This window comes from Dasypus novemcinctus, chromosome 4, assembly GCF_030445035.2.
Source record: "Dasypus novemcinctus isolate mDasNov1 chromosome 4, mDasNov1.1.hap2, whole genome shotgun sequence".
Lineage (NCBI taxonomy): Eukaryota > Metazoa > Chordata > Mammalia > Cingulata > Dasypodidae > Dasypus > Dasypus novemcinctus.
In genome coordinates, this window is record NC_080676.1 from 1,001,677 (window position 1) to 1,018,996 (window position 17,320).

At 37.2% G+C, this 17,320-nt stretch overlaps 1 pseudogene; it reads right to left on the reverse strand.

The window, feature by feature from the left end:
• LOC101430650 (thyroid receptor-interacting protein 11-like) overlaps window positions 1-12,626 on the reverse strand; it is a 132,607-nt pseudogene extending 119,981 nt beyond the window's left edge.
• Between the last annotated feature and the right edge of the window lie 4,694 nt (window positions 12,627-17,320).

Consider the following 17,320-nt stretch of genomic DNA (forward strand, 5'->3'; position numbering starts at 1 on the left):
GCTCAGCCATCCATATCCAGGATGCCTGTCAAGGACAGTTCCAGCTGCCACCTACATCCATCAACCTGAATGCTCAAAACCAAAGAAGGTATGCTGTGTGGACCACATTAGAGAGAAGAATGTAGGAGCTAAGACCTATAGCTCTAGAGGACCAGCAGGACTGTTTGCAAGGGGCTCTCAGTAATACCAAGCCCAGAGTTCAAGACCAGGGTGTATGCAGGACAAAGTAAAGAAAATGCAACTCAGACCAGGTCAAAGGGAAGGGGAGGGGAAGGTCAAGACCACTGAAACAAGATACAGGTACAGGGCAGGTGAAAGGGAGCTCAAGATCATTGAGACCAGGGATGTGAACTAGGGTGAGGTAGAGGGAGAGAGGTCTGGACCACTGAGACCAGGGGCCAGAACCAGGGATAAGGGCAGGGGAGCTCAGCACTACTGAGTGGGAACTGGGGCAGGTGGAGGGAGAGTTCAGAACCATGGAGTCCAGCCTCTAGAGCCAAGGCAGGTGCAGGGGGGCTGAGCAACGTGGAGCCCAGGGTCCAGGATTGGATTGGTACACAAGGGGAGTTCAGGAAGACTGAGGCCAAGGCAAGGTGCAGGAGAAACTCAGGACCATGGAGCCAAGGGGCAGAAACAGAGTAGGTGGAAGTCAGAAGCAAATATCCCAAGGATAAGATTTTGAAAATCCATTGGGGAGATGACATCAAATTACAACTTATAGTTTTTTAGGCATACTTGTGCAACATCTGAGTTTTTGTTGGAAATTTAGAAACTATTATGAAGAAACATAAGGTCCTGTCCAAATTGTCTAATTACAAATGGGATAAAAGACACAAAACCACAATCACACTTACATCAATGTACACACTGATGAACACCTAATAATATAGACACTAATGTCCATAAATAACATGGTCACTGCCATAAGCACTAACACAATCACACACTAACCGACACTCATACACACATAGGAACAACCACAACCTAAAACACACATAGTAAAATTCATGCACACTACTACACCCAAATCAATGCAGACTTGCTCACACAGTAATACACATAGATGTATGCACTGACTCACACACACCAGCACTCAGAGTAAAACATATCTACTCACATGCTAATGGGAACACATGCAAATGTACATACAATAACATGCATGATGTACACATTGACACAAAGTACCACACACATTATCACACATACTTAGATTAGCATCTGCAAACATTTTTACATATTAGAATGGAATAGTGTGTTGGTTCTTGAAGGACGTTCCTGTCTTTGTGTTTGGCACTAAAAGGTGCCCTTGGGCCTTCTCTGCCAGTAAGAGGAACTCTCTTTCCTCAAGCACAAGTCACACTGATGAGAAAGCCATTTCCCCCAGGGCAAGCAGGGCAAGGTGCAGGCAGTTGGAGGCATGCTAGACTTACACACACACATCTCTGAGTAGGTCTAGCCTCTCTGTGAGCACTGTCAGTTAAGCTCAGCCATTAGAGAACCTGTGACTGTGCAGTATGCATGGGGAATGGGACATGATCATTTTGCTGATCTATCAACCTCACTATACACTATGACAGGGAGCTTGACATTATTAAAAATTGATTAGTTTAGGGAAAATAATATGCTATTGAATGATTGGTACATGCTTAAGATATTAAGAGAAATTTCTAAATTAAGTGGTATCATGAATGCACTTTAGATGAAAAAATCATACATTATTATTCTGATGTTTTTATCTTTTATAGCTACTATACATTTTTGAGACCTTCATATATGTGTGTGTATAGCAAGCATAACATAAGTTTAATGGCTTTTGCATAGAATCATAATTTATAAAGGTTTTTAAGTGTGCAGGCCTGTTCCTTGATGCCACATGAGATGGAGGAAAGAAAGCAAAGTCCTTGGATGATGCACCTATGTCCGTGCCAGGATTACCCATTTCCTCCTTTTCCCTGAGAACATGGGCCTCTACATGACAGTGCATGGTTACAGTTTCATCTGGGAATTCTCAGACTTGAGCTGAGAGAAATACCTTCACAGAGACAGTAAATGTACTTTCTGTTCACACTTGCTGGCACATTCAGAAGAAGGAGAAAAAATCCCATATACATATGTCATAATGTATGCAAATGTATATATGTATATTCATACAGAGGGAATAACAATAAAAATATGTTCTGAGCTTGAAACTTGGATACAACATAGCAATACCTAGAACTGATGGACTTGAATGCAGACTTTTGCAAGGGGGTTATTTAATCACATTAATTGAATTAAAAGGGAAAATATATAGGGCAGATATCTTGAGAGACTAAAGTCTCCCACTTTGGTGGCAGAGTTTGGGAATTAAGGACAATATCTGGAACCAGGTGATAATCATGCAAGCCTGGGAGAGAAGGTTGCATGGCAGAAGGAGAAAGAGAGGGCTAGCTGCATGGGGTAAGCCAGGAACTTACACTAGAGAGCATGGGACTATTGGATAAATATTTTGTAGTTGCCTTAAAAAGCATGAGTCAATGAATTCTGTAGCTTGGATATGAGAACATAAGTTTCTTGAAGGAATTGGGCCAGAATCTGAGTAAAGACTTGAAAGATTCTTAACCATGGAAGTGGTTTCTAGAATAACATATATTCTGTTAATGGTGGAAAATCATGGTGTACAGAATTACCATGGGGAAGAGCAAGCATGGAAGGACTGGAAAGTTGACCCTGGGAGGATGTGCTGATCCACCAGGTCTCCATGGGAATAGGTACTCAGTTGTGGAGTGCTGTGTAATCAAAGCTACCCATAGAGCTAAGGCCTATCATGAAGACCTACAAGCTGAGACCATGGACTCACCATTGATTAAATTCATGTCCTCCACTGGGAACTCATTGACAATCATAGGTCCAGAGATTCTTGGTAGAGAAAGGAAGAAGCAGTGATTTCATGAGAAATCCAGAAACATGGGTCTGTTCTTTGAGGTAGGAATCATGTTTTCATACAAGATGTGCCAGCAAAAGAAGATCCAGGGGGACAGGCACCTTCAAGGTGAACCTGAATGGTGCTGATCCTTTAGTATTTTATGCACAGTGTAGCAGTTTGATATTGTCTATGAATTCCAAAAATAGATACTGGATATGTTTGTAAATTGGTGTGTTGGAGATTTCATTTTACTTGATTAAATTATGATTAGGGCTTTGATTGGGCCATGTCAGTAGGGTACCCTGCCCACCAAGAGGCAGGGACTCACAGAGAAAAGATGTGGCAAAGGACAGAGTTTTGGATTCTGGAATCCTGGGAAGTAAACACTGAAGAAGAACACAGATGAATAGAGATGGTTCCTTAGAAACGCCAGAGGCCCTGGGACGTGAGACAAGCCATTCACCTGATAGTTTGCAGGTGCAGAGACCAGAGCCCTGAGCAGCTGCTCCTGGAGAGAAATGAGCCCCAGGAGAGAAACCAGACTTATCCCAGCCTACAGCTGATAATGGAAGAAGCTGGGATCACAGACCCTTAAGAGGAAGAGGAAACCCGAACCCTTGTAGATGTTGGTAGCCATTTTGCTGCAACACTTGGCAACAGACTTTATTGAGGAAAGGAACTTGTCTTTTATGTCTTGGTAACTGTGAGCTTCTACCCCAAATAAGATTCTGGTTTTTCCCATCAGCACCCCTTTGGCTGACTAATACATACATTTAACTTTCCTTTTCATATTGAGAAGTGAGACATAGATGGGGTGTTTCTAAACACTTGGTCCCTGAACCAGCCCAAGTCCCATTTAATTTAGCTCCCCAGAGTGTGTCTATTTCATGAGTAGTTTGTCCCTCAATGTAGATGATGTACCCATCAGAGATTTCCCAGAAGTCATTTAGACAGAAATAATTTTTTTAGTTGATCTCCATGCTTTCAGTCCTCCTCATCCCACAGGACTAACTCCACTGCCCTCCACTGAGTACCAACTATGATTAGTTTATGAAACATGAAAATTCCTTAGAATAGCTCTCTGCATTAAAGGATGCCTTCACTGTTACTAAAATTGTAGCATTAGGAAGTTTAAAGGTATGAAAAATACCACCATAGCAAATGGAAAAGTGACTGTGTGATATCAAACCACCTTTCTTTTAAAAAAGTGTGTAAATATTTATCACAAGATTGCTAATATTTTCTAGGATTTGAACCAGTAGTAATAATACCAGAACAAAGATGTTTTGAGGCAAGCATTAGTGATAATACACAAACAAAAGTCATTTTGTTGTGCAGGCATTTTGCTGCTTGTTCTGTCAAGGTATTCCATGTTTCTATCTTGAATAAAGTGTAAAGAAAAAAATAATTTTTATTCTGTTCAAATGCATGCCCTTTTATTTGAATGCTGGGATTGTGTCATTAATATTTAGTCTGTCTAGCACTTTGGTGCTTCAATTTCAAATCTTTCCCTTCTAGGCTTTTGGAAATCATTTACACTGGAATAGAGACTGGGTATATTTTCATTCTCTGAGCAAATCTTTGCAAAATAACTTTGCATTATATGATAGCAGAGTGCAACATGCTTGCTTCTGGAAGTGGAGTGCTGGATAAAACACATTCCTTCTCAGGGTCTCAGAATCAAACATAGGTGATAAAAATGTAGTGTCGTGATGGAGAGTCAATGGACCACTTTGCATGAAAGAAGAGAAAAATAGTACTTAAGAGGATGCAAAAAAAAATCTCAGGTAAAAAATCACCAGATAATAGTAAATGATTGGTTAATAAACCTCATGGCCAGAATTCTCGGAAACTTTTGGGAAAAAATGTTCACAACCTGACCAGGATCAGTGCCATACAGAAACTTCAGTTAAATGGCTCAGGCTAACACCAGGATGTTGGAATTAGCCCTGAGAATACTAGAGGTGCAAGAGAGCATTCACCTTCTAAGCAACCCCTATATTCTGTACATGACTTCTCTGTAACCTAAAATTTTTTTGAAGACAAAATGAAAAAATTAAGACACTGGGGGAATAAACCAAAGAAAATGTCACTGTTCATGCAAAACAACAGATTTTATAGTGATGAAAGAAATAATTGCAAATTTTAAAAAATATTTTTTCATTTTTTTATTCTAAATTTTTATTTCATGTAAATTTTTGTATTTTATTTCTTATTCTTAAAGCTCTCATTATTTGATTTTCTTATTAATTGTATTTTGTTATTTCGGTGGCTTAATTTTTGAAGACGTTTTGGACCAAGGAGGGTTACCACTATGTCAGGGGAGGATCGTTGGTGTGGGGTGTCAATGAGGGGGATGCATAGGTGGACCTCAAGGGGGTGGCACATGGGAATGGGGGAAGGGGATTGAGAGGCTATGGAGGCACTGATGAGCAGACAAGGGATATGATGTCAACAAGACAGTCATGTCTTTCTGGAGCCAAAGCAGAAGGTGTCTTGATGGAGAGGGTGGTGGCAGTGGCCATGCAGTCACTGGGATGGGGCCCAGTGGGAGGGGAGCATGGGAGTGCAGAGTCAGAACAGAAAGGAAGGACCATGGTTTGGGGATCCCAGTGCTAATTCTGGAGGGAGCAGTTTCAGAAGCAGATTCTTACATCTGCTTGCCTGGGCTTCCATCAAGGTACTGAATATATTGATCAGAGTAAAAATGGTGATGTGGCATGTTCCTAGGAGAGGAAACACTGGACCCTGCCAGTAACCCCACCTGGCCATCACACCCTCCCCATCTATACTCCCTAACCTGTAGCTTGGATGTCATCACCCTTGTCCGACACTGGGAGCCAACATAGAATACTCAGGAATTCTCCCTGACACATTTAATAAAATCATGTAAATGATAATATTTAGGGTAGAAACTTAGTGCTGAGGCTGTGAAATGTCCAAATCAAAGCACCAGCAAAGATGCTTTCCCTCCAATGTCAGGTACCGGTGATCCTCAGGTTCTGTCATATAGCTAAGCTAAGCTGGCTGCCTGTCTCTGCTGAGATCCTTGCCTTCCCCTCCAGAGTCCACTGTCTCCTGGAACCCAGCTGTGGGCAACTAGCCATAGGGCTTGACTCTTATAATTTAGAGAAGGAAATAAAGAACTGTTATATGGCTACCTGCATTTCTTTCTTTTTCTTTTGGTAAATTAAGATAAAAGATAATTAAATCTTTTTAGTTTAAATGGTATCAGATCAGAAAAGAAAGAGAGCATAATATATAGCAAACACTTTCCCTATGACATTTGTAGTGTCTCAAAATATTAAGGATATTTTTATTAATTTTAGAAAAAGTACAACTACAAACAAATATATGACTTCTTCCAAAAGGCTACATTGTGATAAAATATAGTCTTTCAATACAACTCCAGCACTGTTGTCTGGTAACATGGCAAAGGTGTAAATGTGGACAACACATCTGAAATGGGTTTCAAAAGAAGATTCCCAGGCCCGCCAGTTCCAAGCCCAGCTGGGTTAAGAGGCACCACTGCAGAGTGGGGAGCTAAGAATGGATTCCCATCTGCTCTTCTACTGGTTCTGTACCCTACTGTATCTTTAAAACATGGTGGTACATTTGTGGCTAGTTTTGTCCTTCCTGGTGAATCTAGAGATTTCATGTCATGAACAGAAAGCTGTGGTGTTGTACAGAAGGATGAGATTCTGTTTCTAGAAACATAAAAATTTCTGAAAAAGAACTGTTAAGCACAGACTGTTGATTTGGTCTCAGGGGTGTTGGAAACACTTCTTGATCCTCCTCCAAGCCACCCACTCATCCACTTAGTACCTCCACTCTGGTTCTTCAGTAAAGAACTGCTCCATTTCCACATTTTTGATACCCAGGATGCTTCCCATTAATCGTAAAACTTCATGGCACTTATTTCTTGGTGTGTGACTGTCTCATGAAGTGCTTTCTCATTAGGACTTTGTCCACTTTTCCTTCTGTGCTGTTTACTAAATTCATCAATTTCTTTTGTACATCATCCAGCACTTCCTGTTGGAGCTCATTTTGTTTTTTAAGTTCTTCAATTTCTTCTTCCTTCAGATCTAATTGTTCTGTAATTCTTGATGCTGAGTTCATTGCAGCATTCACTTCATCCAGGCATTCGTATAATGACACTTTTCCTTCCAGATATTCTGCCTTTGTCTTCCATTCACCTATGAGCTAATTTTGTTTTTTTTTTTTTTTCAGTTCCACAGAATGCATTGCTTTTTCCTCTTGTTGGAAATGCTCTAGTACCATCTGCAGGTTGGCTAGTGATAGAGCATACTCCTTTACTTGTTCTTGTGAGATGGAAAGCTGATGTGCAGTTTCATCCCTCTGCATGGAGACTGCATTCAGTTGGACCTGCAATGATGCTACCTGCGAACTGGCTTGATGCCTTGTATTCATCATTGCAATAGAGGGTGAAAGTAGCTTCTCTTCCAATGGTGTGACTTTCTTAGTCTAGTCTCCGTATTTTCCACAGCCAAAACTTCTGAGCAGAAGAGTCTTCTGGTTCTAAAACATGCTTATGCAGGCTCTCTAGCTCCTGGTTTGAGTAATTCCTTGTTACGTAAATGCTGTACCTCATTCTGTAGGGCACAGTTTTCCATTTGTTTCTGTTCCAGGGCCAACATGACTTGGCCTCTGTCCTGTTGAAACACACCTGCCTTCTTTTGCATGGACTTGACTGCATTTAAAAGCTCATTTAACTCCCCAGTCTTGCCCTGTCCTTTTTCTTTCAATAGTTGCTCAAGATCAAGAGCCTTCTCCTTCATTGTCTGGCATTCAACCTCCCTTTCTCAGAGTGTCATAGAAAACTTCATGTTAGTCTCTTGTAATGCTTGATATTCTGTTTCCTTTACCCTGGATGTTTTTGCTATTTTTTCATTTTCCTCTTTTAGTTTACAAATGTCCATTTCTAAAATTAATATTCTCTCCTTCAAGTTTATCACTGCCTGCCTCAAAATTTCATTTTCCTTATTTTGTTAGTGAAATTTTCATTTAAAGAAAGTAACTGATCACTTTTGGATTTGATTACGAGTCCTTTTCCTTTAAGTAACTTCTGTAAAACATCTTGTTTTCCCTTTGTCTGCTTAATTTCTGTAATATTTTGTTCATTTTCTTTTCTTTCTATCTCTGAGGTGGCAACAATTGAATCAGATAATCTGTGATTATTTTTCTGTAGAGTTCTAATTGTTGATCTTTTTTCTGCTGTGATTTTCTTAATGCTTCTAACTCTTGTTTAAGTAATTTAGAAGACTCAGTTGGTATATCAGAATTAACTGCCCCAAGAGATTCTGCTGACTGTGAAACAAATGATGGACCAGAGGAGTACTGTGGTAAAATAATATCAAGTTTTCCTAAAAGAAGATCCTTGATGTTACAAAGCTGCCCTGTGATGTGCTGAACTTGTGCTAATTCCTGACCAAAATTTTTGAGTTTGGTCTCATTCTGCCCATAACTTTGGATTAGGTCAGTACAGTCTACCTGTAATTTAGAATTATTATCACTGTCAACCAAAACCTGGACCTGAAGTTGATGAAGTTCTTCCTGAATTTGGGCTGACTCGTGCTGCATATTTTGTGCTCTGGTCATCACTTGCTGTTTCCACTCTTTCATTTTCTTTACTTGTCTTAATTTATCACATTCCTGTAGTGCTCCTCAAAGTGATTACTATGATCTCCTCCAACATTTTTACCTGTGTTGGATACCTGTAAAACAGTCAATAAAGCTTGACATTTCTGACTTAATTCATCTGTTTCAATATCTTTTTCTTGAATAATATATGATAAATTCTGCAGTTTCTCTAAACATATCCTGGCTGCTACTTTCAATTCTAGTGGACAATGTTTTATTTTCACCTTGCAGATTAATAAGGGCTGCTTCTTTGGCAGCAACCATGTTCATCATTTTGTGATATTCTTTTTAAGTGGCCATTTTCCCTAGTCTTCTCATTCAAAATAACTAATATATGTTCTTTTTCCAGGACATAGGCCTGCAGTTGCTGTTGGAGGTAAACAACATCCTGGGTGTATGAAGCTGAAGAGATTCTTGCATGAAGAGTTTGTATTTCCAAATCTTCCTGCTGGATTATCTAAGTTAGCTTACCAACCTCATCTTTGGACAGCTGATCAACCTGTTTTGTTAAAGATATATTCTTTTCATTTAGAAGTTTAATCTCCATTTCTTGTTCTTTTATCCCTTTTAATCTTTCAGTTTCAGCTTTGGAAAAAAATCATCCTTTTCACTTCCATTTTTTATTTGAAGGCTCTGAACTTTTTTTCTAGAAAAATATCAGAATTCTTAGTTTGAATGCCCTGTCTTCCTTCATGCAACTGGGTTCTGACTTGTTTGATTGTTTTTTGCAAATTCCTAATTTCCTCATCTTTCTCTAAAAAGAGCTGGATATTTGTGGCATTCATTTGCTCATGCTGGTATTTAAACTCATTCATTTCCTTTTTCTACTCCTGTAAATACTAAAGTAGCTGCTGCATCTTACTCTGGTTTTGATCTTCAGTTGTCTTTTGATGGTCTTTTCTTTCCTCTTCAAGATCACCCTTTATTATATTCAGTTGAGATAACTCAGATTCCAGTTTCATAATAATATCTAGAGATTTGAGCTCAGCCACAGGTGTAACTTGACTCTGCTTTTCCCTAAGCCTTTCCAGTTCTTCTTGCAGATGATTGTTTTCTTCTTTCATGGATGCAAGACTTCTGTCTTTTCCCTCTATGGTTTGTTGCAAAATTTCATTTTTCCTTAAGACTTGAATACATTTATTTATTTCCTCCTGGAGCTCTGAACTTCTTCCTTTAAGTTTTTCAGTAGAAATTTCTTTCACTTTTATAAGTTGGGCCAACTGCTTCTGCTCTTCTAAACTAGATGACAAACTTTCTTTAGTTACTTTATGATCTGAATCCATCTGCTCAATATTCTTTTTGAGTTCTGATATTTCAAAGTCCTTCTCTTGACTGAGTTTCATTAAATACTCATGTTCCAGCTGTAAGGCCAAGCTAGTCAGGTTACATGCATTAGATAGTTCTCCAATGGTTTGCTCATATGTGTTTGCTTCTTCCAACAGCCTTTTTGGCCTGACACAATTCTGCTTCTAACTATCCTTTTTCCATTCTTAAAACCTCCACAATGGCATTTTTCCCTGGAGAAATCTCATTGTTACCAGCAATGGATCCTTCCAACTGATGTCTTACATCTTCACATGCCAAAACCAATTTTTCATTTTCCTTTTTAACATCAAAAGAAAGTTTTCATTGAATGCTTCCAATTCTGAAAGATTTTACTTTAAGTTTCTAACTTCAGCTTCCCTTTCTTTAAGCAAATTATCTTTAAAATTACTGCTGCAGTTTTGCTTGAGGCTCAGTTAACTCATTCTTGACTCTAGAAAGCTCCTCTTCATTTTGTATAAGTAATTCCTTAAGTTTATCATTCACCTTCTGAATATTTATATTATTGTTTGATTTTTTTAGCTAGCCTACTAAATCTTTTTTATAGAGATTTTTTCAAAGATTTCTTTCTCTCCCCCCACCCCACCCCATTTTCTCCTCTCTGTGTCCATTTCCTGTGTGTTCTTCTGTGTCTGCTTGTATTCTCATTAGGTGGCTCCAGGAGCCAATCCTGGAACCTTCTAGAGTAGGAGAGAGGCTATTATTCTCTTGCACCACCCCAGCTCCCTGTACTGCTATGCCTCTTATTGTCTCTCCTCTGTGTCTCTTGTTGTGTCATCTCACTGCACCAGCTCTCTGCATTGGTCAACACTCCTGCACAGGGTGGCACTCCTGTGCAGGGGACACTCCCATATAGGGTGGCATTCCTGTGTGAGGTGGCACTCCTGTGTGGGCTGGCACTCCACGTGGGCCAGCTTGCTGTGCAGGCCAGCTTGCCTTCACCAAGAGACCCTGGGCATCAATTCCTGGACTCCTGTATGGTAAATAGGAGCCCAACTGCTTGAGCCACATCCGTTCCCCACTAAATCTTCTAATTTATCCTCAAGTTTCTGCTGGGTTGAATGCATGTTATTTAGCATAAGTTCACTTTGAATTAACGTTTCATTCTCTACATCTAATTCTTTAGTAATGTTCATTTTATCATCGAGTTGAGAAACTCTTTTTTTAGTATCCAGATCTCATTTTAATTTACTGTTGATGCTCTCTCCTTCATTTTGTTTTTCTGATAGTTGATCTTTCATCAAAATCTTGTGCTTTGTAGCTTCTTGTTTGTGTTTTTCTATTCTTCTTAGTAACCAGTATTTCCTTTTCAGTAATGCTCTGATTAAGTTCTTCTTCTTTTGCTTCCAAAGTAACTCTCAAGTCATTTAATTCTGAATCAAAATTCACACCTCTTGTAGCTGTACTTTTAACTTCAAAGTCATTGTTCAATTTTAAAAGTGATATTTGAAGTCCTTCCTTTTCTTGACCCGGGAATGATTTCTCTTTTTCTAAAGCTTGGGTGTGCTTTTTAAGTTTCAAATTTTCTTCAGTGAGGATGTTATCCTGGTTTAAACTACTCAGTCTCATTATTTCATATTCAGTTTCAGTCAGGGCTTGTAGTCTGAACACTTCTCCTCCCATTGATGAGTAGAGAATTTTTTCTCATTTTCTGTTACAGTATGACTCTGCTTCATAATTTAAGGTTGTAGTTTTCTACATTCCAGTTTCAGTCTGTCACATTCTTCAATTATCTGTCTCTTTTCCACATTTAGCAGTTCTTATTCCCTCCTCAAACATCTCTTTTCTGCTGCAGATAATTTTTCATTTCTGTCATTTACTCTGTCCTCCATTCTTCAATTTTTTTTGTATACTGTACTTTTTCAGTTTGTAGAATTTGAATAGATTTTTGTATCTCATGAATTTATAGTGTTCAGTTACTCCAATTTCTGCACCACCTTGTTGTAACAGATTTTCAAGTTCTTCAATTTGCTCTGCATAATCACTTAGTTCTTCTTGATGCCAATGACTTATTTCTGTTGATGTGCATTCTGCAATACTTGAGATTTCATCTTGATGTTCATCAGTTCCCTGACTTAAGTTCCCTTTAAGCTCCTTGGTAGTATTTTGCAGTTTGCAGATTTCACTTTGATTAAAACTATTTGTTCCTTTTGTCTGAGCTATATGCCTCCAGTGGCCAACTTGAGACTCAAGTCTTGAAACTTCATTTGACAATCTGTTTATTTCTTGTTGTGACCAAATAATGTCACCAAAGTCCATGTCATTACATGGAAAGCTGAAGCATGATGACTCATATCTTAACAAAATGAAGGTGATAGAGTGTTTCCTGACAAACCCCAGCTCCTGAGTGGTCTGGCTGAGCTGCTGACTGCAGCTTCTGTGCCTGATCCTGTAGCGCCATCCGTTCTGCTTTAATATGGCTGATCTCTGCCTCTTTCTATTGTAATTGATTTTGATAACTTGGAGATTGCCACTTTGCTTGAGGCTCTGAAGCTTCATGCTTCTCATCCAGATCTTTAAAATATTTAAGTCTTTTATTCTCCGATCTTAAGATTGAATAAATGGTTTCAATTTCCTCTCTCCTCGAGTTAGGTAATGTTCCTTCCACATCTTCCATGCCTTCCATCAGTTTACCTTTTAGAAATTTTGGCATCTGTCCAGTGAGGGAAACCAGGCTGCCCCTCAGACCCAGAGATTGGCCCAAGCTGGAGCCAAGGCCACCAGGCCAGGATGACATCACTGTGGGTCAAAGAACTACTTGACCCACTCTGAGAAAAGTGTCCAGTGTCCTCAGAAGAACCCACCAAGTGTCCTGAACTGCTGACTAGGCTAAACTAGTCTGAATCCAAACACTCAAGATTCCATAACACAGTGAGGGGTTGCTAGGCAACACCATCACTGGGGGCACCGACTAGTGCCTGACTCTGCCAAGAAACACAAAGGCCTGGCCTGGGACTTGACCACAGGCCTCCACCAGTGACACAGTCAGCCCCATGAAGCCTCTGCTCATTCCCATGACATCCCACTGTCCAAGTGGGCCACTTCTTCCTCTGTTTTAATGATTCTCCCCAGTTCCTTGGGCAACTTCTGCCAACTCAATGTGGGTACAGGGACACCCTGAAAGTGACAAAGGATTATTGGAGTGTAATTTTAGGACAGTTAATATTTAGGTTGTTTTTTTCTACATTTTAACCTATCTGGGACAATGGATATGCTTCATACTTATTTCTCTTAGAGCAATATTTAAAGTTTTTGATTCTAAAAATAATTATATACAATTTGGAAAGCAGAAAATGAAAGAATTGGAAAAACTGAATTCATTTCTAATTTTAAAAAATGTATGTTCAATTCTTAATTTTTAGAAATGCAGTCTCAGGCCACCACTCCAGACCTACTGATTCAGAATCAATATTTTTAAAAGATCCCTGGGTGTTACGCTCATTCAAATTTGAGAAGTGCTAATGTACAAAAATTGTAAAGATTTTTAAGATGCAACATTTAGTTATGCTATTTATTGAACATCTTATTTTAATACAAGGGCTAGACTCTGCCCAAAAAATACATCATATTCATTTTCTCATTTAATTCTTGCCACAAGCTATTCTAGGTTTCTTGCTTTTCCTTATGAACTTTAAAATAAACTGATCAATTTCTACAAAAAAAATAGCAGTGCAATTTTCATTGCAGCAGTTAAATTCATAGATTAATTCCAAGTAAAGTGACATAAAATCTAGACTTCTGACCTATTAAAAAGGTATATCTCTCTATTTACCTAGGTACTCAATATTTTTTTATTTAGATATTCTTTTATTTCTCATAGCAATACCTTATAGTTTATGATTTTTAAAAAATCTTTTCATTAGAGATTTGTGCATTTACAGAATAATCATACATAAAATGAAGGATTCCCAAACACCACCCCACCACTAGTACCTTGCATTGGTGTGGAATGTTTTTACAATTGATGATAGTACTTATTTGTAATTGTAGTATTTAAACAGTTGCTAGCTTTGTTACAATTAAGGAAAGATTATTAAAATAGTACATCTCCCCCATTGAATCAGATTTGGGCAAATTTATAGGCATGGTCTTCAGCCCCTATTATTTTTGAGACATTGGCATAGTTCTGCGTGATATTGCAGTGACATATACAAGCCATCATTCATTTTGTCAAAACCTATAAAATTGAGTGTTGCAAAATGTAAAACATAATGTAAACTATAAACCACACTTAGTAGTGGTACTTTAATATTTATTCATCAATTTTAACAAATGCACCACACTAATGAAAGATGTTAATTGGGAAAAGTGTTACAGGGGAAGGGTTGGCGTATTTGGGAATCTCCCATTTTTTTATGTAACATTTATGTAATCTAAAGCACTTTAAAAATAAAGAAAAAAAATAGTACTATTAACTGTTGATATTCTTATACTTGTACCAATGACTACAATCATCTACAATAAGGTTCACTGTCTTATATTGTCCTGTGTCTTATCATTTCATTTTTATTCTAATAACATATATAACATGATGTATCTCTTTTAAACAACATTCTCCTATATAATTCAGTGCTGTTAATTACACACAAAAGAAAATGCTACCATCACCACCATGCATTTCTAAACCTTTACAATCAACCTAAAGAGAAATTTTATACAAATTAAGCATCTACTCCTCCATTTTATAATATGGTGTAATATTGTGGTCACTTTTCATTCTTTTGCTTATGCATAGCCAGTTCTCCAGCACCAATTTTGAAGAGACTATTCTTTCCGAATTGAGCGGTCTTGGCAACCTTGTAAAAATCAATTGTTCATAGATATGAGGGTCTTTTTCTGAACATTCAATTCTATTCCATTGCTCAATATATCTATTGTTGTAAGAGTTATATGCTATTTTGACCACTGTAACTTTGTAATAAGCTATAAAGTCAGGATATTGGAGTCATCAACTTAATTCCTTTTGTTCAAAATAGTTTTGTCTATTTTGGACCTTTGCCCTCCCAAATAAATTTGATAATTAGTATTTTTTATTTCTGCAAAATAGGCTGTTGAATTTTGATTGGGATTGCATTGTATGTGCAAATAATTTGGGATGGAATTGAAAGTTTAACAATATTTAGATCTCCAATTCATGAACATGGAATGTCCTATTTATTTAGGCCTATTTTTATTCTTTTTGCCAAGTTTTGTATTTTTCTGTATACAAGTACTCTGCATGTGTGGTTAAATTTATTCCTAGATATATAATTGCTTTGATTCCTCTTGAAATTGGTTTTCTTTCTTTCTTTCCTCATCAGATTGCTGATTATTACCGAATAGAAGCACTACTGAATTCTGAATGGTGATAATGTATCCCATTGCTTTGCTGAATTCATTTAATTGTTCTATTAACTTTGTTGTAGATATTTCAAGACTTTATATAGGATCTTTGTCATCTGCAACTAGTGAAATTTTTATTTCTTCCTTTCCTGTGTAGATGCATTTTATTTATTTTTTCTTTCCAACTGCTCTGCCTAGAACTTCCAGTACAATGCTCAATAACAGTTGTGACAGTGGGCATCCTTGTATTTTTCTGTATTAGAGGGAAAGTTTTCAGTCTTTCATTGAGTATGATGTTAACTGTGGCTTTTCATGCATGCCCTTTATATTTTCAAGAAAGTAAGTTGGATTTTTTCAAATGTCTTTTCTGTGTCAATTGAGAAAATCATGTGTTTTTCCCTTCATTTTGTTGATGTAGAGTATTGCATTAATTGATTTTCTTTTACTGTATCATTTTTGCATACCTGGGATAAAACCCACTTGATCATGGTGCATAATTTTTTAATGTTCTGTTGGATTGGATTCAATGTGCAAATATTTTGTTGAGGACTTTTCCATCTCTCCTCTTAAGAGAAATTGACCTTATAATAAAGTAGTACCTCAGGTGTCATGCTCTGTCTTTAATGTACACACTGGAGCTGGGTTCATCTATACTAGAAAACTGCACTTCATAACAAGAGCCTTTTTTCTTGATAGGCAATTTACAGTAATTAGGAAGAGTCACCTCAATAAGATGTTAACATAAGATGTTTTAAAAAGTTGGCCATCAATGACTTAAAAAGAAATTTTTCTGACACATAGGTATGTCCTGTGAAAGATGAAATGTTAATTTAACCTTTCTGCTTATTATTCATGTATAATATTATTTTGTCATTAAGATGCTACACAGGGTGTATTAAAATAGAGCTGCTAGAATTAAAAAATGATTAATCTATCATTGGTCAATTATCCTAGGATACATAATGGTCTCTAAATCTAAATACTTTCAAGTCTAACTACTAGCAAAAGCATTGCTAGAAAGTCCTCTAAATTATCTTCATTTGCTTGACATTTTCAGAAACTTACTATAGGCTTTACATAACTGTATTTGTCAGAAAAATAGTTTATAAATGAGTGATAAGGTAACAGTGGATTTTTCATAAGAAATTTCCTTAAATAAATAATTTCATCTCTGCCTAAGATCTTTGTACTTTTATTTGGTTGGTTTTTCATTTTTAATTATTTTCTTGAATATCTCATATATCATGACAAAGAAATACTCATTTTTTAATATAAAACTCATTATTAAACTTGTCATTATCTGAGCTATTTATATTTTAATTGACTAGTTATATAGAAAATACTTATGTTAATCACTTAGAAAGTTAATATAATTATCCTCATAACTCATGTAATGTTTTAATTAAGTGACTTTGTTTTCAGTCTTACACATGGACAATATACAGAATTTTGTTTCTTTCAGTTTTGTTTTCTTAACTAAAATATTGATTCTGTTCACAAGAGAGAAAAATATTATTAAGTTCATGGCCACATTTCAGGGGGCACTTTCCTATGGAATACCGTTCAACTTGAATTTTCTCTCCAGTCTATTTTACTTTAATTCTGGTAACTCAATTATTATTTTAGAGATTTTGATGAAGTAATAGATGCAGACAACCTCCACTTAATGATTGCTTTTCCTTACTTTGGCTTTGAGCCTTTGGGTTTCAGGAAGAGAAAGAAAATTAGAGACCACACTCATAGATATAGATGGAAACTCTCACTTTTTCCTCTGATTACTGAATGATCTTGTGCAACATGCAACATGTCTCATTACAAACTGAGAATTCTGCTAACCAGCTATTTTCTCCATGGACTTTTTAGAAACCTTACTCCTGTAACCCTGACATTCAACCTCATCTTTGATTTTTTTAGAATTTCCATTTGTCCCTACTTTCCATTTCCCACTATCCTAACTAAAAATATTTTACAAAAATTTTTACATGGTTCATTACTTCAAGTGCTTAGTTTAGTGGTGAAAAACATATGAGAACTGAACCATACTTTGCATTCTATAAGGTGGTTCTCAGGAAAAATATTAGGCATGAATTTAGTCTCTTCCTAGAATTG